At 42.5% G+C, this 22663-nt stretch overlaps 1 long non-coding RNA gene across 1 annotated transcript; it reads left to right on the forward strand.

The window, feature by feature from the left end:
* The first annotated feature begins 18507 nt into the window (after nt 1-18507).
* LOC141917653 (uncharacterized) lies at nt 18508-21932 on the forward strand. Its single transcript, XR_012621390.1, has 3 exons — nt 18508-19478; nt 19976-20159; nt 21250-21932. It is a non-coding gene; the product is annotated as an uncharacterized LOC141917653 (long non-coding RNA).
* The last annotated feature ends 731 nt before the right edge of the window (nt 21933-22663 follow it).

Below are 22663 nucleotides of genomic sequence, written 5' to 3' on the forward strand. Positions count from 1 at the left end.
TTGAACAGCTGGAAGTTTGCTTTCCTAAAATTCAGGGTCCTGACTTTACTCTTTGCCTTTTCCATATACCTCAGGACTGCAAACTCCACCTGTGCATGATTACTGCAGCCCAGGCTGTCCCCAGTCTTGATGTCACTGATCAGCTCACTTGCATTGGTGACCAACAGGTCCAGTAACACATCCCCTCTGGTAGGGCTGTCTATTACCTCGCTTAAGAAGTTATCCTCAATGCACTCCAGGAGTCTCCTGAATCATTATCCTTTGTGTAGTAAGTAATAGAGTGAACCTTGACATCGAACTTTGTTAAGTTTCACTTTTACAACATCTCACTTCAGTAAAACCACTTTTTCCAATACCTTTGGCAGTGGCTCTTTAAGCAGTCTAAGTTGCCCATCCATGACAATGGTATGGTGAAAACTCCACATATGAAATGTTCAAAGCTATGAACACTTCAAAGATTTTTTTAACTGGTTATCTTTCACCTACTTTCTATAAGACCTGCTTTTATTCCAGCTCTGCTGAGAGAAATATCACCTGCTGATCCCTTACAAGAAGATAGCCAACACAGATATTTTCTGAAGCACCTTTGTGACTGACCAGTAAACCCCTATAAAAGAAGAAGGAAGGGTGAGAGGAGATGGGCAAGGGCGATATGCCCATGAAGCTCAGGGAATAATGTAGGGTGTGACTGACCACAGCTGTTGCAAAGAAAGCTGACTATATCAACACAAAGGGGACGTGAGGGTGGCCTTTGTTTTAAACAGCTATGTCAGTTGAGTGGATCAATTGGTGGTATAAATGTTTTGCCCTGAGTTCATGAAAAGAGTGTGAATGTCTCCTTGAGTTAGCCAGAGCAGCATGTTGGAAGAGTATATGTAGCTCAGCCCAAGACAGAGTATAAAAACTGAACAATTAACAAAAGCATTTCAAAGACAGCAATAGGCTTGAGCTGGTTTCAACCCATGTATTCCTTCCGGGCGATTGGGGATGCCCAGCATCATGACGGTGAGCATATTATAGAGATTGGCAATGGGGATCACATTGGTATTGTGATTGAACTGTATATTGCCATTGCTATATTTTGCTAAGTATAGCTTACACTTGTAGTGTGATTTCAGTATATTGCTGGATCACTCTGCTAAATCAGAAATCATGTGTAACATCAACTATGTTCAAATAAGTAAATTTGATACTAAATATTACACCCTCCATGCATGGAATATTTAAAAGAACGTTGTCAGAGAGTATTGGACTCTGACAACTTTCCTCAGTAAAAAGAGGGGAAAGAAAAGACAATGACAGAAGAGGAAAGCTGCACTTAGCGTATGTCCTTGGTAAGTGAAAACCTTTGGCAAAAGTGTCATAGAAATTAATTTGAAACAGTCAATAAAGCAGATGTTAAATGGAGCAAGATGCAAAAATTCCTGCAGTAATGCCAGAAAAGAATGAACCCTTAGAATACTGAAAATTTTCAAGAATGACATTCACATGAATGTTTAGAAGATGATGAAACTGCTTCATTTTATGCTTCCTACATTTATAGGTGAACTAGGGATTCACATTGAAGGATTTTACCAACATATTTGTTCAAATGCCTACCATGAGTTTAGAAAGCCAAGCCAATAAACATTAATGCATTGCTTTATTTCATGCTGAAACATAAAAATGGTGTTACTGATTGTCATTGATTTAAGTTGATTTTGGGGTTTATGATAAAAATGATCATAACTAAATAACCAAATAGAATTTTATAAGAATATTAGTTTTATAAAACTTAGAGAATAATTGTATATTGTTTTAAGTAACCATGGAAATATTGTGTAACCATGTAATCAGTTATGCTGCTATGAGCTCCTTTGTAAAGCCCCAAACCAAGGCTGCATAGGCCAGTAATAATCATTAGTAAGATAATTATGTTGTCAAAGTACTGTTGTTAGACTGATTGGTAAAAGTGACTTATTGTCTTATAGACTAGGGGCTATGTTGTAAGAGAGCCTTGAAGCATGTTAAAGTTGCAATGTGAGCCAAAGTCCTTGAGTCAAGGACATTGGGGGGTCTTTTCTGAGGGGTCACAGTCTCTGGTGGTCGCAAAAGCAGTCCCCAGACTCATTTCAGGACTTCAGTGCGCATGACCAGAAAGAGGCGTGGATATGAAGATGAGTTACGGGAATTAACATGTTTATGTATGAGCACTTGATTAATATGTATTACTGTATGCAATATAATCAGCATGTTATACAAATTAGGTGTGCATTGTTGGTGAGACGATTCCCCTACGCACCCAGCGCTGCTAATAAAGGAGTGTCTGCTTATCTACATCACATTGGTGTTGATAAGTTCTTTATACCGTTTTTGGTAACAATGGGACAAAGAAGTATATTTGAATCATGATCACACTATGCCTTAATTATATAATAACCTAAGAACACTATGAAATATTAATGAGGTTTCCTTATAATTTAAAAAATAATACAACCAAAAGCAGTTCAACAGCTTGTTTTTAAAAAAAGCACCCATACATCTGAAACACTGAAGATATATGCAAATCTGTTTCACTTGGTTTGCCTGGCATGAATAATCAAATAAGTACATTCTGCTTCTATATAATTTAGTAGATCAAAATTTTACATAGTTCATCCCCTTTTTTTGTTTTCTGTTTTATCATGTATTAGAAAATTATCAGGAATTTAATTTGGTTTTATTCTCTTTTTTATTAGAGATACTTTGGGAAGTCAACAGATGTAGTGAACAGAGAACATCTTAATTTACTGTTACTTAAAAGAATTTGAAATCAAAGGAGACATCAAAAGATGCAGTGGGCCAAGACATCAAAATTTGCTAGCATTCTTAGAATAGAATAGAATAGAATAGAATAGTTCCAGTCAGAAGGGACCTACAATGATCATCTACTCCAACTGCTTGACCACTTCAGGGCTGACCAAAAGTTAAGGAATGTTATTAAGGGTGATATACTATACTTTGCATTTGCTAGTAGCCATGGTTAACAATTGTGCGAGTAGCCATAGTTATGACACATATGGGGACAATTATGAGGTTTTGAAACCTGGTTGAACAAGACTTTGTATCGTGGTCGAGTAAACCTTGATAAGAAGTTTATTAAAAAAGCTTTGATCTCCAAACCCTAGACAATAAGCAGAACATCCTGGACCATAAAATAGAATGTGTAGAACTGTGTTGAGGATGCAGAAATTAATGTCTGGGATTACTTAACTTGGCAAAGAAACTAAATTTTGAGTGTCCTGAAAATGAACTACCTTCGTTATAATACTAAAAAACACACTCACAGGTCAAAAAGACCCCTGTCCAGGTTAAGACCTTTCCCCTGAACATGCGTAGTAGTAGAAGCATTGTGTAAGCTGTATTATAATTGTATGTTAAACACTAACCAATCAGTATCTAATAGGCGTGTGTGGTGGTGCAATTCTCACCCCTCCCTGCCCCTCCTTGTTGGGCTGCTTGGTGCTACGTGTGATTCCACCCACATCCCCTGAGCAATACACCAATCTGTGGAGATAAGGACTGATAACGTTAAGGCGCCCCCTTAATGAACCTGGCTCCTGCCCCTCCCGATCTCTTGGAAATGGTTATAACAGCCCATCATCTCCTAAGGGCCTGGAACACCTGTGCCTGGGATGGGGTCAAATGGGAACAATAACAGAGTTGCACATTCATCAAGTTCTTGTGCAACTGCTGGAAGGCACCAGAAGGTATCTGACAAAAGTCAATTATCTTGGACCCTATAAATGGCGACCACAAGGGAGACCCTTTGAGCTCTCCTGGATCGCAGTGGGCCTGTGACCAGCATCTCCCCTGAGCTGGGACGCCTCTCAGGTACCAAAACCCTTAAGGTGTCGTCTGCTGCCAGAGCTGACGGAAGGCCAGGGCGAAGTCCCCCGCTCGAGTCTCAATTATCGCCCGTTGAGGAATGCCAAGGCATTGTGAGTATTTGCTCTAAACTTGAGAAGAGGGAAATTTTCTTTGAGCTAGCGTCTCTTTCACCCGTTCTTTCTCTGTTTATTGGTGTGTGGGTACGTACTTCATTCTACTAGATCCAAATACTTTTGTTTCTGTGTGTGTGTTTGTACATTTTGTGTTTGTATATATGTATAAATTAAGGTACCGTTAAGTAAGTTAGTGTGAATCTTGTCATTTTAGAATCTGTAAATAAGTTGCTTTTCTTTCTTTCAACATTTCTGAATTATTTTGTAATGATAAATTGCTGTTAGTTATTAATAAAGCTAGATTTCCTGCTAAATCATTACCGTGTCAATACTTTCATCCGCGACAGCGTGTTTGGAAAAGTACTAACTTCTGATTTTTGTGTATAAAAGGAGCATGAAAACCTGCTGTTGGGGTGCTTGATTTGTGGAAAACTCCACCGAGCACCCAGGCCTGAATAAATACAATATCTCTCCTGAGCGTGTTAAGATTGGTTTATTGCATGCCGGGCACGAATCTGCTTTTTGAGTAACAAGGGCAGTGTCCAAATGCCTCTTAAACACTGACAGGCTTGGGTCATTAACCACCTCTCTAGGAAGCCTGTTCCAGCGTTTGATCGCCGTCTCAGTAAAGAAATGTTTCCTAATGTCAAGTCTGAACATCCCTGATGCAGCTTTGAGCCATTCCCATGCATTCTGTCACTGAATATCAGGGAGAAGAGATCAGTATCTCCCTCTGTGCTTCCATGCACTGAAGGATTGAATATTATACAAAACAGCCAGATTCACAACCTTGCATTTTTTTCTTGTTCCATATAGGGGAACCATATTGCTAGCAGGTTTTCCATCCTATGACAAAGATCACTAAAGAGAGGAGTATACAGTAGCTACTGCACTTAATACAAGTCTCTACTAAAAAACCCCCTGGTTTTAACAAGATTCTATGAGACTGCTGCTATTTTCTGTCCTATTTCATCTTTTTTGGTTCAATACATTAATTTTCCTATTAGACTTTAAACCAAAACAAAGCCCTAGAACTGAATTTCAGATATTCTCTTAGAACACTAAACAGGGATAAGATGATATTTCTAGGGGCATCGCAACTCCATCCCAAAATACTGTTTGGGCCCTTGTAAAGCATTCAGATACATTGTACAAAGCTGGAATTAAAAAAAAAAAAAAAATCAGTTTCAATCTATCTGTTCCTATTTAAGAGATTTCTAGCGTTTTACTACTCTCAAATATTGTAATATCTTGAAGCAAGACTCCCCCAAAAAATCAGATTACAAATAAATGTATCCATTTACTTACATCAACTTTCTGAACCATTAGGAAGAAGGGTCATGTTTTTAACTACTGTTGCTCAGCCATGAAATCCAAGGCCACAAGTTGTCTTCTATAGATTAAAGAAAAACACCACAGATCATGAAACTCAAGACAAAAAAAGTAGCAATTCCTCTTATGATTGCAAGGGCAGCAAGAGTTTGATCAGCACTGAGTTCTACTGAAAGTTCCACCATCAGAAAATTTTAACATACTCTAATATCACATGAAGAAATTTAACTCAGAAGTCCCCAAACTGTATGTATGAAAGATGGTCAAAACCAAAACTGGTATACTGAACATAAATACTGTAACTATTCACCTAGTAAGGTGACCATGACTATTTCCAGACACTTCCTTTGCCTCTGTAAGCCAGTGACAGATTGCAGTTAACAAGGCACTGGAAATTATGTTCATGAAATGAAAAGTGGCCTTGCTGACATTGCATCACTATTTCTAAACAATGAGCTTGAACACCAAATAAATCTTGCAAATTGGATGAGTGCCAAAAACTAGTGATCTAATTTCATTAGGGTGGGAAAAGAATAGGAACTGGTCTTACGAGAACAGATTACCATCAAGATGAAAACATTCCATACAAAATTTTCTTTAAAACATACATTTTCCATTCTAACAGGTCACTGAAAAATCCCTCTCAAAAAATGCCAGTCTGACGTCCCTTAAATTTTAAAGTTAAAATGCACTTCTTCACTCCTCCATTTATTTTGCTGTCTTCCACTGCTCTAGTATTTTTCTTCATACAGACAAGACTAATACTTCTTAATAACTGTATTGGCTTTACATTGCAAGGTTTTGATAGCGGGGGGGCTGCAGGGGTGACATCTGTGAGAAGAGACCAGGAGGGGCTGGACACAGTTCCAGCTGGCTCCGTAACGGACACACTGCTGGCCAAAGCTGAGACAATCAGCAATGCTAGTGGTGCCTCTGTGAAAACATATTTAAGAAAGAGTAAGAAACACTGTGCAGCAGTGCGAGAGAGAGGAGTGAGGGAGGCAGTGAGAAACAATCCTGCAGACACCAAGGTCGGTGAAGAAGGAGGAGGAGGAGGAGGAGGTGCTCCAGGTGCAGGAGCAGAGAGAGATTCCCCTGCAGCCCATGGAGAGGACCACAAGGGAGCAGATATCCACACTTCAGCCAGTGAAGGACCCCACGCTGGAGCAGGTGGATATGCCCCGAAAGAAGCTACAGCCTGTAGAAAGCCCACACTGCATCAGGCTGCTGGCAGGAACTGCAGCCCATGGTGTGAGGGAGGAGCGTCAGAGTGGAACTGTTATGAACTGACTGCAATCCCCATGCCCCCTGTACCACTTGGTTAGGGAGGATGTAGAAGAGTCAGGAAAGAAAGAGTGAAGCTGAGCCAGGGAATAAGGGGGAGGGGGGGTGGGGTGGGGAGTGGGATGTGTGTGTCTTTTAGTTTTTGTCTTTGTTTCTCACCAACCTACTCTATTTTTAATTGGCAATAAATGAAATTAATTTCCCCAAGTCAAGTCTGTTTTGCCCATGACAGTAATTGGTAAGTGATCTCCCTGTCTTTATCTCAACCCACCGGCTTTTCCATGTTATTTTCTCCCCCTGTCCTGCTGAGGAGGAGTGGTAAGAGAATGGCTGGGTGGGTGTCCAGCAGCCACCCGAGGTCAACCCACCACAATAATACATTTCTGCTAGATTCTGTCACTAAAAGAAATTTTTTAGCTTTTCCTTGACCACCTCAAGAACTTAGAAAAAAATGCCCAACCTAGTTTGACTGGCTGACATTTTCATCTTCATTCATCACTGATTCAAAGTTAATAATTTTCTATACTAGATTCTTACTTTCAACTGCCTATTTTATTTACCTTTCCTAAAACCACCAAGTGCAGTTCTTTCTCCTTAATGTTTTGAACTCCTTGAAGAGAAGTGGCACTAGTTTGCCAGTGATAGTGAAAGCAAAGTTACAGGTGAAAAAGCCATTACTGAGCTAACACTCCGAAAATCAGCTGAAGTAGTAATGAGCTGTCTCAGTGGAGGAACTTGGGAAAAATAACCAGACAAGTGGACACCAGAAGGTGGAAAACCTTAAAAATCAGAGATGTTGACTACAGAAAACATTGAGCCAAGAACTTCAAAGCTCAGGATTTTTGATTTAGTCCGCAGTTCGCCATAAGAAGATAGACAAGTCAGCAGATACTTACTTTGCCTAGGTTTTATTTTCAAAATACAGCACTTCAGTAAACTAATTTTTAAAAATAAATGTTTATGCAGTTGTATTTTCTATATATAGTAAACTTTTATTTTTATCCATGCTCCATCTTTCCCTAGTCTTCCTTTAGTTTTTATGCCACCTTAAAAATGAGAAGTTGAAAGAAAATAATACAGAAATTTTGCAGCAAAGTGCATTTGGAAAATTTTATAATTGATTTAGAATGCACAATAGCCCTCAAGATAGAAGTCAGGTGGTGCTTTCACACATGTTTGAGGGGTGGAAAGGGTGGTCCTCTACAAACTATTCTATTTAGCCTCTTTCAACTCTCTAAATAAATTCCAAATTTTGTGCAAAGGAAAAAACCATTTCAAAGGTGTTCATGAACTCTTCTGGATCTTTATGACTGACTAAAGAACTCATATACTGGAGTTAATCAGGTACATAAAGATAATTTTAATTTTTAACTAGCTTTAGAAAAGTAAAAGGATCTTTACCTCACAGTATTTTAAATCATACTTTTCTCCATTTATTATTCTCTCCATCTGCCTTGCACTAGAGTACCCCAAATAAATCTATCCAATTTACACCTATGTCTAAAATATGTGAAACCTACTGTGAATTCCATTCATATTGTTATGCTCTGCCTAAACTGAAGTTTCTATTCAGTGCCATCCTGTTCTATATATGGTGATGCAATTGAATTACAAATGCAAAGTTTGTGCTTGCTTTCTTTTCAAAGCTTCACTCCTCAGTTACCAATGTCATAGAAATGGTCTGAAGAATACTATACAAGAGTGACAGTAGAACCCATGCTCACTCAGACAACCTGAATGGGGCTCAAACCTATATGACTTAAGAATGGAAGAAAGCAAACCTTCTACTGCATTTATTCATATTTCTGACTGTCATTCAACACTGAGAAAAAAGTAGATAAATGTTCACAGAGTAACTAATTTATTTTTTTTTATTATATCAAATCATAATAGGATTGTAAATGCTCAGCAGGTCCTTTTAGCCCTCAGCAAAATACATTGTTTAAAAGTCTCAATTGTGTTTAAAAAAAAGAAATAAAAGAGTACACTTCCTTGGTTGTTCCTCAGTATTTTAATTTTTAATAATGCTGAAATGCTCAGGATGATGATTCAGGACCTTATTTTAAACGATCTTCTACCAATATTTGTTTAATTTAAGGAATTTACAATACTAAAATCTGACCTAAATTCGAGATAGATAAACAATGGAAGTAAGCTAAGTAACAAGAGAGTTTATGGAATAACTGAAATGAAAGAGAAATAAATTCAAATTTAATTGCTTCATGCATTCCCCCTCTCCCCAGTCAGTCAGTTGTTGCAGGACTGAGTTAAAAGGGTAAGAGGACTCAATGGGTATTTTTATGTAATGAGACAAAATTATATATATATGTGTAAGAACCAGAGAGTGAGAGTTTATGGAAAAAGTAAAGGACAAGATGAGAGTAAGGCCAGTAAGGACAGAAATAAAGATGGGATGGAAAAATGTAGGGTTACTCAGGTAAGAGGTGAAGTTACAGGAAATAATCAGATTTTTCTTTTGAATGTCTGTAATGATATCAAGTAGCCCCTACATAGAGAAAATTTACATGATGTTCAGAAGCCTTTTTGAAGTCATATTTCAGACACTACCATGTGTTTGAAACTACCAAACTTTAATTTTTCAGTATTTGTCAAATACAATTACTGCTATTGCTGTTGAAACTACATCAAATAAATCTGAAGGATATGATAACTCTATATATCATAATGTGTGTCAGATTTCAACTTGAAATGTCTGACATTTTACTTAACTTTTACACTTGACTGAATTGTACAGCTTCTGCTGCTAGCAGGATCACATTCTCTATTAGTTATTCACATCTAGAAATTCCCTTGACATCTTTCGCAATTGAAATAGATTTTTTTTTTCAATTTTAAAATAAATCCTATAAAAGAGACCTTCTTTTTTTTTGTTAAAGTGAAAGATGAATAATTTAGGAGACAAGGAAAATTCACAATGATTTCTTAAAATCCAGTTTTCATTATTACCCTCATTTTATTCCCATGCAAAGAATTATAATTTTTCTAGTGTGTTCCTCTCCCATCCTTTATAATCCACAAATGTGGGAATTAAGAACTGGTAGTTAGCAAAATGTAAACTGATCTTGAGGTTAGAAGAATGATTGTGGGAAACTGAAGCAGCATTCGGAACACTGTGTTGTGAGCTTCAGAAACAGCAGGTCAGAATTGTAATAAAACATATATGGTATTTGTTATTCAAATCTCAAGGGGAAAAAGAAGTTGTAGTCAGGATGTTGTGGCCGAACAGTTTTGTAATTCTCTTATGTAAATAAGAAATAAGATATATGTATATAGTTTCTATTGTTAAAATCAGTTGTTAGAAGGGAGCTAAAATGGCCCCCATCTTCAAGCCACTACAAAAACCCCTGTGCTGAGTCATCCCCCCTTCTGTGAGGGAAACCTGAGAAAAGCCCGCGAAAACCGAAAACCGGAGAAAAGCCCGGGAAACTTGTTTACCCCTTTGCAGACCCCTCAGGGTACGCCCATCATGAATATGGATGAAGCCTACACTAGAAAGGGACTCGGTTCTGTCCTGTAAGGTGTGTGTCCTGGTAGAGCAGAGACTCCCGGCACACCCAGCGCTGTTTTGCTCACTCGCCGCTTGCTAATAAAATTTTATTCATCGCTAAAAATTGAGAAGTGGTTATTTCCCACTAAATTACAATTAATCAATAACAGGAACACCACCTGCAGAATGCATGGCGACTGTGTGAGCAGTAAACAGATAAAACCTGAAGGTCAGTAGGATGTAGAAGTAAAAACAAACCTATGTAAACAAGTGGGAATAAATTGAGAGATTGCACACAGTGCGGTGGCATTTGCTCTTGGCAATGCTCCCCCTTCAACAAACCTGAGTGAGTTTGTCATGATTCAGCACATCGCCCCGGTCCCAGCTGGTCTGAGACCAACACACAAATACCATAACTTCTCAAAGTACTTCTCAAAAATTTAGAAATAGTCAAAACAATACCATTACTGTGGAATCGCTGGAGAACAACGAACAGGTTGTGAGTGATCCAGGCCGAGGGGCCTCACTGTAACAGCAAGCTGCAGCTGTGTTCAAGGACATAAACAAGGCCCAGACGGCCTGAGAAACTACATTCCTGCCCAAGAGATAAAGATGTTGGAATGTCGAAAACAGGGGGTCTACCTGGGGGGAGAGCAGCGCGTGGACACCACACTGGGACCAATCATAGAGGGCAGAAGGGCGCGTGAACAAGTAGCTTTAGCCTATTAGCAATAAGATAGCGGTGCGTGAAGCTTGTGATAGAGTATAAATTGCTGTGTAGCCTTTAATAAAGTGGCATCAACTTGATCACATTGGTCGTCTAAGTTGTGTCCAGAACTTCCGCGTCAGCAAGTGGCGCCCGAACAGGGACCTGCAAGAGCCTCATCGAAAATACGTGAGACTTAAACCCTGGGGAATCGGGACCCTCCCGTCGGTGCCCTCCCGAGCAAGAGAAGACGGCCCAGAGGGGGCAGAAGCAGCCGTAGCAGGCGCTGCCCCGGCGCCTGGGAAGACGCGCGCGCAATCGTCGGGAATCTCGCCCTGATCAGGTGAGCGGCTGGGGAGGAGATGGGGTCCGCGCTGGGTAAAGAAGAAGCAGCAGTGGTTAAGCTCCTCCAACATATACTCTCTAAGAGAGGAGTATCTTATGATGAGGGGAACCTGAGGAGGGTGCTGTTGTGGGCTCGGCAGCACGGACTAATCCCCTCAGAGACCGCAGCCTTTGAACCTGCTACTTGGGAAAAGATCGGCGCGGCACTGTGGGACGGCATTAGCTCAGGCTCTAAAGACAGTGGGAAACTCTCCACTGTGTGGAGATTGGTCCTAGACACTCTGACAGAACTGAAAGCGGAACGGCAGACCCCCGCCTCCGCTTTCGCTGCCTGGTCAGCAGAGGCCGAACGCGCTGGCGCTCAGGATTCCGCCACTGCTGGGACGTTCGCGGGATCCCTGTTCCCCAAGGCGGCTCCTAAAAGGAGGGACGGGGACGCTGCACGCGCAGCACCCGTGCGGCAGGGAAGGCAAGAGCAAAAATCAACAGATTCACCACCGCTTGAGTCCCCTTCAAGCTCAAAGGAACAATCCCCGGAGCGCCCCGCCCCGCCCCCGCCGCCCCCCGCCCGACCCCCCCGCCGCCGCCGCCTCGCCAGAGGAAGGCGCCGACCCAGCCCTGCCCCCGTCCTCGCCCCCGACACCCCGGTCGGTGCAGGAACAATCTCGTTATGGTTTACAAGATCCACACTTGCGAGACCTAACGAGAAAACTAGAGCAACTTGAAATCCGAATGGAGGAAGCGGCTCGGCCTATTCCTACGGCACCGCCACCACCCCCTCTTCCTTTTAACCCCTTTTTTCCCGACACGGGGGGGGGTGCTCAGAGGGAAACGGTGGCAATCGGGCCGCTGCCATCGTCGGCTCAAATGGGAGGGGGGGCACTGGGAGGCGCGGGTGGTAATGGTAATCCAGCACATCGATGGCGGGGAGTTATTCGGGATGCGATAATTGAGGGGCAGTTTAACGAGCTGGGACCAATGGCGTTCCTGGTAACAGTAACCCCACAAGGCAAGGAGTGGGAGGCCTGAGACTGGAAAATGATTAAGGAGGCCAAATTAGCAGTAACACAATATGGGTTAAAATCACCATATACTAATTCAGTAATTCAGCATATCTTTACAGCACATTTATTAACTCCGTATGACATACGCATGATTATACAAACCTTACTAACAGCTTCCCAACAATTGCAATTTTTCCAACGTTGGCAAGTGGCCTGCGAGGCTGCGGCAGCCACACCCCGTCAGCAAGGAGATCCTCTGTATGGGGTGCAAGCTCAGATGCTGATGGGCGCAGGCCCTTTTGCTAGCCCAGACTGGCAAGCAGGGTTTCAACCAGAAGTGTTACACTTAACCCAAGAATTAGCCCTAAAAACGGTTTTAGCTGTACACGATGAAAAAGCGGCGCCAGCATTTACAGGAGTAAGACAGGGGCCCACGGAGCCCTATCCTAAATTTATTGACAGACTACATGCTGCTATTAATGGTAATCCTGACTGAAATGATGAAATGAAAGTTAAATTCCTTGATATGCTTGCTTATGATAATGCTAATGAGAAAACTAAGAAACTCTTAAGTCTCTTACCCGCCTGCGGCCGAGCCCGGCACCGCGCTCTTGGCTCTCCCCCCCCCCCGCCCCCCCCCGCCAAAAGCGGCAGTTTTTACAGAAGCTGCTGACACTGGGATGCAGCGCCCCTTGTCTGCCAACACCACATAATCAACAAGCAATGGCTTTATATATTCTTAACGCTGTTTTGATGTTTGTAGTGTTTGTCATTTTATGTTGTGTGAGTAATAAGTGTAAGAGGCCTCTTTGTCTGATTGTTCTGCGGGGGTGAGACGCAGCCCAGCAGCAGCTGCGGAGTGTGGAGTTCTCTGACTGAGCACCTTAGTGCCCGCTGGGTCACTGGTGCTGCCTGTTTGTTCGGGCTCAGTGTTTGAAGTGTCATAGGTGAGATATCTCCTCTAGCGGGAGGCAGTAATTCTGTGTTAATTGTTGTCTTGAATCTAGGTGCATACTCTGCAGGGAGAGTGCACCCTTGTACCATCTATCTCAGAAGGGTATTGTCATAAAAATCATCTACAATGTTACAGGGGTTGTTCATTTTCCCAGAGGTCATATATGCATGTTCAGTAACAAAAGGGTCAAAAATTACTCAGCTTGTTTATTTTACTGCGGCTCCCCCTTATAGTGTGCCGAGAAGCTGGGGTGACTCAGGATTTGGATCAGCAGGTACTCCTCAAATATTTTGAGCTCAGACAGTGAGACAAAGTCGACCTCTGATAAAATGTGCCCTCACTAAAGCAGAAGAATCTGTTGAACTGACAGGCATTTTACATACTGGTGCGGATGTGACTGTAATATCTGTGAGCGGGTTGGCTGTTAGCTCGGGTAACTCGAGTGCTTTTCAGCAAAGATCTCATTCGTGTAAGGGGCCCAGAAAACTGGGTAGCAAATATTCCTCCATTTATATTGGAAACCCCTAGTACATCATGGGGTCGTGACTGTATGGCTCGATGGGGAACTCAAATGGGATCAAATTTGTCTTAATTGCCACTGCAGCACAACTCACCCCTAAACCCACCCTGAAACTAACCTGGAAAACAGAATCACCTGTGTGGGTGGGTCAGTGGCCTTTGCCAAGGGAAAAGTTGTGCCACCTTAATGACTTAGTTCAGGAACAATTAAGTGCAGGACATCTCGTACCTACCACCAGTCCTTGGAACTCCCTGGTGTTTGTTATTTTAAAGAAAAGTGGTAAATGGTGACTTTTACATGATCTCCGACACATTAATGATGCCATGGAGGATATGGGTACGTTACAGCCAGGAATGCCCTCCCCAACAATGATTCCCTGAAACTGGCATCTTGTGATAGTGTATAAATTGCTGTGTAGCCTTTAATAACGTGTCATCAACTTGATCACATTGATCGTCTAAGTTGTGTCCGGAACTTCCGCATCAGCACATTGCCACATAAATGCGATAATTAAATCTCTCCCTTACTATGTATTTTAAAGACAAAAAACAGTCCAGCAAGCTACATAACATAGCTGCAGTTTCACCTCTGGAAAAAAAGGGTCCAAAGATACTTCAAATCAGAGATGATATAGTTGATTCACATCAAAGAAGATTTTTTAAATTTTTTATTTATTATTGTGGTGGTTTGACCTTGGCTAAATGCCAGGTACCCATCAAGTCGCTCTATCACTTCCCCCCCCTTCCCCTTTTTTTCTCAACAGGGCAAAGAGGGGAAAGAAAATAAGATAGGAAAAAAAAACCAACCCTTGTGGGTAAAACAAAAGCAGTTTTAATATAAGCAAAGCGAAGCAAAGGTCCGCGCACAGAAGCAAAAAAAAGAAAACAGATTTATTCTCTACTTCCCATGAACAGGCGATGTCGGGCCTTCTCAGGAAGCAGGGCTCCCATACGCGTAGTGTATTGGAGACTGGCTAGATATCAGTCTGCTGGTGGGAGGTGGTGAGTGATTGTCTTTGTCTCACTTGTAGTTTTTTTTTTCCCATTTCCTTCACTTATTAAACTGTCTTCATATTGACCCATTAGTTTTTTCTCGCTTTTGCTCTTTCAATTCTCTCCCCTATTCTGCTGGCGGGGTGAGTGAGCGAGTGGCAGGTGGGCGTTTAATTGCTGGCCAGCATCAATCCACCACACACTGTAATGAAGTAAGATTTTTTTTTATTGGAAAGAACAGACAAAATTTGTTTTGATGACTTGAGTGAAGTCTTTCAAATTGAAATGGCTTCAGGAACAAAACAAAAGAGGTGTGAAAGCTCCAAGTATGCAGAGTAGTAGCTACTGTTTTAATCTAGTTGGGTCAATTTATCTGCTGATGTGAGACTATTCATTTCAATTAAGATTTTTATTATTTTACTTTGTCCTTTTATTTGGAAATATAATTGTTGATATATAGCAATATCTCAGATCTATACATAAAATTCACACCAAAAACATTTCCATAACACAAGTTATTTTTTATATATACCTGTCTTTCCCACTTCCTATTGGCACAGGATATTTTTCCTTCTTTAACCAATTGTACCCCTCTTTATTAACAAAGTAAGTGTAAGCATGCTTGCAAGCATTTTTATTTTCTCATAACATATCTATTACTGAATGGTATCCAAATAAGATATTAACTAAATAAAAGCAAATTTGCCAGCAGTGTCCTCTATCTATTGCAGGCATAGTATGACATTCATAGTGACAGACTAGACATAAACAAAATGAATTATGACTTGAGATAGTTTTAAAATGTCACTATGAAGAAAAAGGAAGTATGATATAATAGCTAAGAAGAAACTTGTCACTGTAAAACATTTCCTGTGCAAGTTAAGAGATACCAGAAAGTACATTCTGTTAATGAAAGATGTTTGCTTTTTTACTTCAGTTTGGGAAATGACGACAGGGAGAGTGCAAGAGACACTTCTTACATGAAGCTGACTTCTGTACCTGCTGCAGCTTTATACAGAAAACAAATTTTTTAAATGGCTAAGCAACCAAAAAAAAAGCTCCTCATCTCTATTTTGCAAACAACAGCTTTGAGAAAAGTGATACAGAGAAATGATTACTTGTTTTAAGACTTATTTACTTATTTACTTATAGAAAACTGCTTAGCAACTTATTTACTTACTTCTAGCAAGTTATAGTATTACTTAGAGTATTTCTGAATATTGCTAAGAATCCTGCTTGCCCAGACTGTTCTGTGGAATTTTACCAAGGACTGCTGTGTCCATCAAAACAAAGCAGTTTACTGTGAAAATCTACCAAGAACTGCAGTGTTCAGCAAAATATCATGTGTTTGTCCTTGAGGAACAGATGTGCTCTAACTAGTTGGGCCTCGGTAATGAGTAAAGATAGCCATATACAGATTGTAGAAGTTCCATTGGTTCTCTTAGATAAGATAGGATGAGTAAACCAGCTGAAAGACATTTTTGTTGTTCAAGAAATTGGCCAAGAGAATCTGTGCATGCTCCGGGGAAGAAAACAAGGTGAGAAAGACTGTGAGCCTTCCTCCCAAAGCCCCCCGAAGACGCCCCCCAGGAGGCAATGCGCAGGTGCAAAGAGAACATAAACTGCTGACACCAGCCTCTAGCACTAACCCAGCCTTACTCATGCATATGTATGTTTGTGTTATGTAATCCAATGAATATGTATATCCACACTTTATAAGTTTTTGGTAAAATGTGCTGGGGGTGTGCAAGCTTTGTGGAGAAATCCCCTTGCACCCTGGCGCCGGAGTAAACATACCTGCGGTATAACTCTATTCGAGTTGTAGAGTCTGTTTCCCGCAAATCACTTGGCAGCCCAGATGGGACCCTCTCTGTCCGGCTGCAGGACCGCCTGAGAGGGGGACGCTCCAGGCGCGCCCCAAGGTTTCTTTCTTGGAGAACCTCCCTTACTCTCCCAATCTCAGCAGGGGCAGACAAGGACCATCTATCGGCGGATCAGGTATGTTGGAGAAGGGACAGACCTGTAAGTCGTGAGGAGATGTCCTACGCAAGGTAAAGAGCCTTTGTGCTTGCCCCTGGGGTTGGGGTTCAAGTCCACAAGTGGTGGTGGGCTCGTGGCTGGCAGGGTGGTTTTGACACTCTGGCCACATTGGAACCCTAGGTCGACTTGGGTACTCCTAGTATAGGGGTACGGGAGTGGTGTGAGTTGTGTGAGTGGGGTGGCATTGCCATTGCTACCATCAAGTGTAAAATCCGGTACCGTTTATAATAACTTAGTCGATATCCATCAGGTGTGGATTTGTGGTAAATGATAAATGGCAAACGGCTCATGGTATATGATTTATGCTTTTGGCTTTGATTTATGACTTTTATGATTTAGCAATTGTTGTAATTGGTGTTTTGATGTTTGTAGTGTTTGTCATTTGGTGTTGTGTGAGTAATAAGTGTAAGGGCCCCTTTGTGTGGGTGTGTGACTGTTCTGCGGGTGTGAGGCGCAGCCCAGCTGCAGCTGCGGAGTGCGGAGTTCTCTGACCCGCAGTTCCGTTATCCCGCGAGGGAAGCGGCCGGAGAGGAACGAAGCGCAGGGCAGACTCTGTACCAGTGGGGGGGTAGTGCAGGACCAGTGAACATTCCTTAGGACAGAGCGCCCTAGTGCCCGCCCGCTGGGTCACTGGTGCTGCCTGTTTGTTCGGGCTCAGTGTTTGAAGTGTCATAGGTGAGATATCTCCTCTAGCGGGAGGCAGTAATTCTGTGTTAATTGTTGTCTTGAATTTAGGTGCGTACTCTGTGGGGAGAGTGCACCCTTGTACCATCTGCCTGAGGGGGTATTGTCAGCTTAATCAGGTAGCGTTTTAAGGTAAAGTAGATGAGATGGGCAGCGGCCAGAGTGGGGGAATAGTCAAAAAGAGTCCCCTAGGCTGTATTTTAAAACGCTAGAAGAAGATAGGGGGACCTCCAGGCGCAAGTGGGAATAAAAAGACACCAATGAAATATTGCAATCAGTGGTGGCCCCTATATAAATTGGATGAGGGGAAAAATGGCCCCTTGTGGGGATTCTAAAGAATTTCCTGCGAGGAAATCGGCATGTGAGCAATCCTGCATATGAGCAAGGCTGGTAAAGCCTCAGCATCGGCAAGGATGTGACGAAATGACCCTGGAAGAATGAGGAAGAACCCAGGAAGTTAAACAACTTCAGGGTGTTGGTCTGGGCAGAGAAGAAGATTGTACAGTGTCGATGTGGCAGTTCTCATCCAATCAGAAGAGAGCTTAAGGAGCATGTGCAAAGCTAACTGTCCAATCAGAAAGAATCATACCATGTGATTGTATCATGTGATTTTCACCTGCATTATAAAAGGCTTGTTCCACCATAATAAAATTGGCATTGCATAATCACAGTGTGATTGTCCGCATGTCCGTTACTCCCACAGCCCCTTAATGGGTCCTTGAATTATAACACCCTGCTACAAGTGATGCTGTTTTAAGGAGGGATGAAGTCTCCTATGCAGACATGGTTTTCACCCTCCGAGACCATCCTGAATATCAAACAGACTGTGGCCTGGCACCCCCACGAGATCCACTAGTGCTGGCACCGGAAAAAGAAAATAAGAAGGAAGGGAAAGAGAAAGGGGCCAAAATAAAGGATTTACCAGAGTACTATAAACCACTGGTAGGAAGCCGGCAGGAGGAGACTGAAAGTTTGGAGGAGCCAGAGCCAGGCTCCCCGCCTCACAGCCCGTATCAGAGATGGGGACGGGAGAAGCGAGCGATGGTGCCGGCTGCTCTGAGAGAGGCCGTAGGGCCGGATGGGGGGGGCCTGTCAGAATAAAAGTGCCGTTCACTGTCTTTGATCTCGAAACTTGGAGAAGTGCAGCGAAGGGGTATCGAAGCGACTCTGTTGGGGTGACCAAGCATTTTCAGTTTCTAATAAAACACCCGCGCTGGGACCCCAACAGAGGAGCCCATATGAGATTGCTAAATGCATATAGAGATTGGATTGTAAGCGGCATGGAGCGGGCTGTACCGAAAGCCATTAACTGTGCGGCCCTATACGCAGGGACCTAAAGATACTCCATCAGAATTCCTGGAGAAGCTGCGGGATACCATGAGGCGACACACCCTTAGATCCAGGATCAGAGGTGGGAACACAACAGTTAGTGTCATTATTTATAGGGCAACCAGCATGTGACATTCAAAAGAAGCTGCAGAAGCTGAAACTGTTAGAGAGTAGGAATTTGGAGACCTTGTTGTGGATAGAGAGCATATAGCAATAAGAGAGGAGGAGATCTGCATCCTGTTGTAGCAAACCCATATACACTATTAATTAGATTAGTACCAGAATTGGCTCGGTTTACCGTACTGGACCTAAAAGACGCCTTCTTTTACTTGCCTTTGAGCTCTGAAAGTCAGCTATTGTTTGCATTTGAATGGGAAAACCCAGAGTCCGGAAGGAAGATGCAATTAACATGGACTGTGCTACCCCAGGGGTTTAAAAATAGCCCCACTCTTTTTGGAAACCAACTAGCTAAAGATCTGGAGCAATGGGAGCGACCACATGGAATCAGGGAAATTCTGCAGTATGTAGATGATTTATTAATAGCCACAGAGACTAAAGAAATGTGCATAACATGGACTATTAGTTTATCAAATTTTTGGGGACTTAATGGTTATCGAGTCTCTCCACAGAAAGCTCCAGTATCTCAGCAGCAAGTAACCTACCTGGGATACGAGGTCACACCTGGTCAACGGACCCTAGAACTGCAAGGAAGGAGGCCATCTGTCAGACCCCTCTGCCACAGACAGCTAAAGAGCTCCACACGTTCCTACAAATGACCAGATGGTGTCGCCCGTGAATATATAACTACGGACTCATGGTAAAACCCCTTTATGAACTATTAAAATCAAATCTGAAAACCCTCACTGGGAATGGAGAGGCGGACAGAGCATTCCATCAGCTGAAAAGGAAGCTGATGGATGCCCCTGCTCTGGGTTTACCAGACATCATGAAGCCTTTCTGGTTATCCTCCCATGAGAAACAGGGAATAGCCCTAGGGGTCCTGGCCCAAAATTTGGGACCAGATAGAAGGGCAGTGGCATACTTCTCTAAACAACTTGATGAAGTAAGCAAGGGATGGCCTAATTGCCTGAGGGCAGTAGCAGCAGTAGTTTTAAACATCCAGGAAGCACAAAAATTCACATTGGGTCAGAAAATCACAGTATTAGTATCCCACACAGTGTCTGCAGTACTCAACATGAAAGGAGGACACTGGCTTTCACCTCAAAGGTACCTGAAATACCAAGCCCTCCTAGTGGAACAGGATGATATAGAAATAGAGGTTACTAATATTGTCAACCCAGCTTCTTTTCTCAGTGGAAACACAGGAGAACCAGTGACACACGACTACCTGAAAACGATTGTAGCAGTTTATTCCAGCTGGCCAGACCTCAAGGAGGAACCATTAGAGGACGCTGATGAATCCTGGTATACAGATGGGAGCAGTTTTGTTCAACAAGGTATCTGCAAGGCAGGATACGCGGTGACCACCAAAGATCAGGTAATAGAATCTAAAGCTCTTCCTCCAAATACCTCAGCCCAAAAGGCAGAAATAATAGCTCTAACTTGGGCACTGGAGATGGCCAAGGGTATGAAAATTAATATATGGACGGACTCTAAATACACTTTCAAAGTGGTCCATGCTCATGGGGCAGTGTGGAAAGAGAGAGGACTCCTGTCTGTACAGGGAAAACATAAAGCATGCCAAAGAAATACTCAAACTCCTGGAAGCAGTGCAACTACCTGAAAAGGTGGCCGTAATGCATTGTAAGGCTCACCAGAGAGGAAGTTCCACCCATGAACTTGGCAACGCTATGGCAGATCATGAGGCCAAAAGAGTGGCTAAAGAAGGTAAAGCAGAAGTGCAGTCTTTGGTTCCAGACGGTAAAATACAAATTGATTTTTCTGAACTCCCAAGAAAAGGGGGGTTTCAGTACCTTTTGGCCTTGACAGATACCTTTTCCAGGTGGCCAGAAGCATTCCCTTGCTGAACTAATAAAGCCAGAGAAGTAACTAAGGTATTGTTACAAGAAATAATACCAAGGTTTGGGGTTCCAGCAACAATATCCTCAGATCGGGGATCACATTTTGTGGCAAAAATTGTCCAGCAGGTTAGTAAACTTTTAGGAATAGACTGGCAATTACATAATTACATACCCTGTATAATCCACAAGCCAGTGGTCAAGTAGAAAAAATGAATCATCTAATCAAACAACAAATAGTAAAACTAGGCCAGGAAGCTGGATTGTCCTGGCCCCAAGCATTGCCCTTAGGCCTTCTAAGCATCAGAACCAAACCCAGAACTAAGGGGGGATTAAGTCCTTTTGAAATAGTATATGGGAGACCTTATACGATACAAGCAGGAACATCAACCCAGGTTGGAGATGAAATACTAACAGATTATGTTATAAGCCTACAAAAGCAGCTGCGAGAAATAGAGAAACTGGTCCTGGGGACCAGGGCTCGAGGTCTGGACGGGCCTGTACACAACATTGAACCTGGTGATTATGTATATATCAGATCTTTTTCAGATTCACCTCTGGAACCAAAATGGGAAGGTCCGTTTCAGGTGTTGTTAACTTCCCATACAGCAATCAAGATTAAAGAACAGACATCGTGGATACACCACACCAGGGTGAAGAAGGCCCTAAGCCAAAATGGGAATTGACACCTGTGGGACCACTAAAGCTTTGCATCCAAAAATGGTGATATGGGCATGGGGGCTTATAATTTTGCTGAACTGTAATTTAACAAGTGCTTGGGAATGGCCTTGGACAGATGCTTATTTTGGACATACAGGCATTATGGGAAAGAATTTATTGGGGATGAATTTGGCAACCGTTATAATATATGACAACGTGACATTTCAACCAGACAAATGGGAAAAGACGAATTCGATCCATACCTGGACAGTTAAAAGAGGAAAAGAGGTACAGATTGGTTGTAGAATCTTCAATGCGAGTGATGTAAAAGATCCGCCTCCCCTGACTCAAATTACTGTCAAGAAAATTTCCAATGGGAGAATGGGATCCAGAATAGGCCAAACCCATTGTGTGGCTGAGGTTTGTTGGTATGTATTTACTGCAATCCAACCAGTATCCATTATTTGTTTAGGAGGAACCAAACTAGGGGACCGAGCAGTATCTTTCAAATTCAGATTAAATATAACACAGGAGGAAACCACAACCACTCCTGTTTATGCTATTCCAACTCAGGTTACTAATTCAAACCACATAGAACTTAAACGATTGAGAGTACCATATGTGTATCCGATAGGCCCATATGTAATTGTCCTGGTTTAACCAGGATAGGGTTAAGTTTCCCCAGCAGTGGGGGGGAGCTCTAGCCGGGTTATTCAGATACCATGTGGACGTCACATCCTGGCAGGTCACATTTTTTCCTGGCGCGGAGCGCGGTGCACTCGTGGTTTTGTACATCGTGCTTCAAACTGCTGTATTTGGTAGCTATTTTGCTCTGTTAATTGCTATCACTATTACTGTTATTGTTGGTTGTGTTGCTATTGCACTGTTGTATTAAACCTCTCCTTATTTCAGTCTTGGGGCTTTGTATTTCACTCCCTTTGTGGGGGAGGGGCAGCGGCCGCGTGGTCTCAGACCCCGGCAGGGGCTAAACCACCACAACTTTGGCGCCCAACGTGGGGCTGGAGAAGACTGAAATAAGACAAAAGGAGAAGTGTTAGAGCAATCTGTTAGGTGTAATTTTTTTCTGGTTTTACTTGTATTGTTTGATAAGCGTTTACAATGCTGGCCAATTTGCTTGCGTGGTGGGGCTGGATTAATCCTTATATCCCCTGTGTGTTCCCAGTGCTGGTGTTTGTTCTCGGTGGAAAATGTATCAAGGGACTTGTTTTGCTCTACTGGTTACTGTCTGCTTATAATGGGCTCATTTCGCTGCTTGTGGGGGTGCACCGCTACCTGTTTGCTGCCTGGTCTTTTGTTTGGGGTCTCACCCCCTCTATGGGTGAGCCAGGGGAGGAGATTCTCT

This window comes from Strix aluco, chromosome W (genome assembly GCF_031877795.1).
Source record: "Strix aluco isolate bStrAlu1 chromosome W, bStrAlu1.hap1, whole genome shotgun sequence".
Classification (NCBI taxonomy): Eukaryota; Metazoa; Chordata; class Aves; order Strigiformes; family Strigidae; genus Strix; species Strix aluco.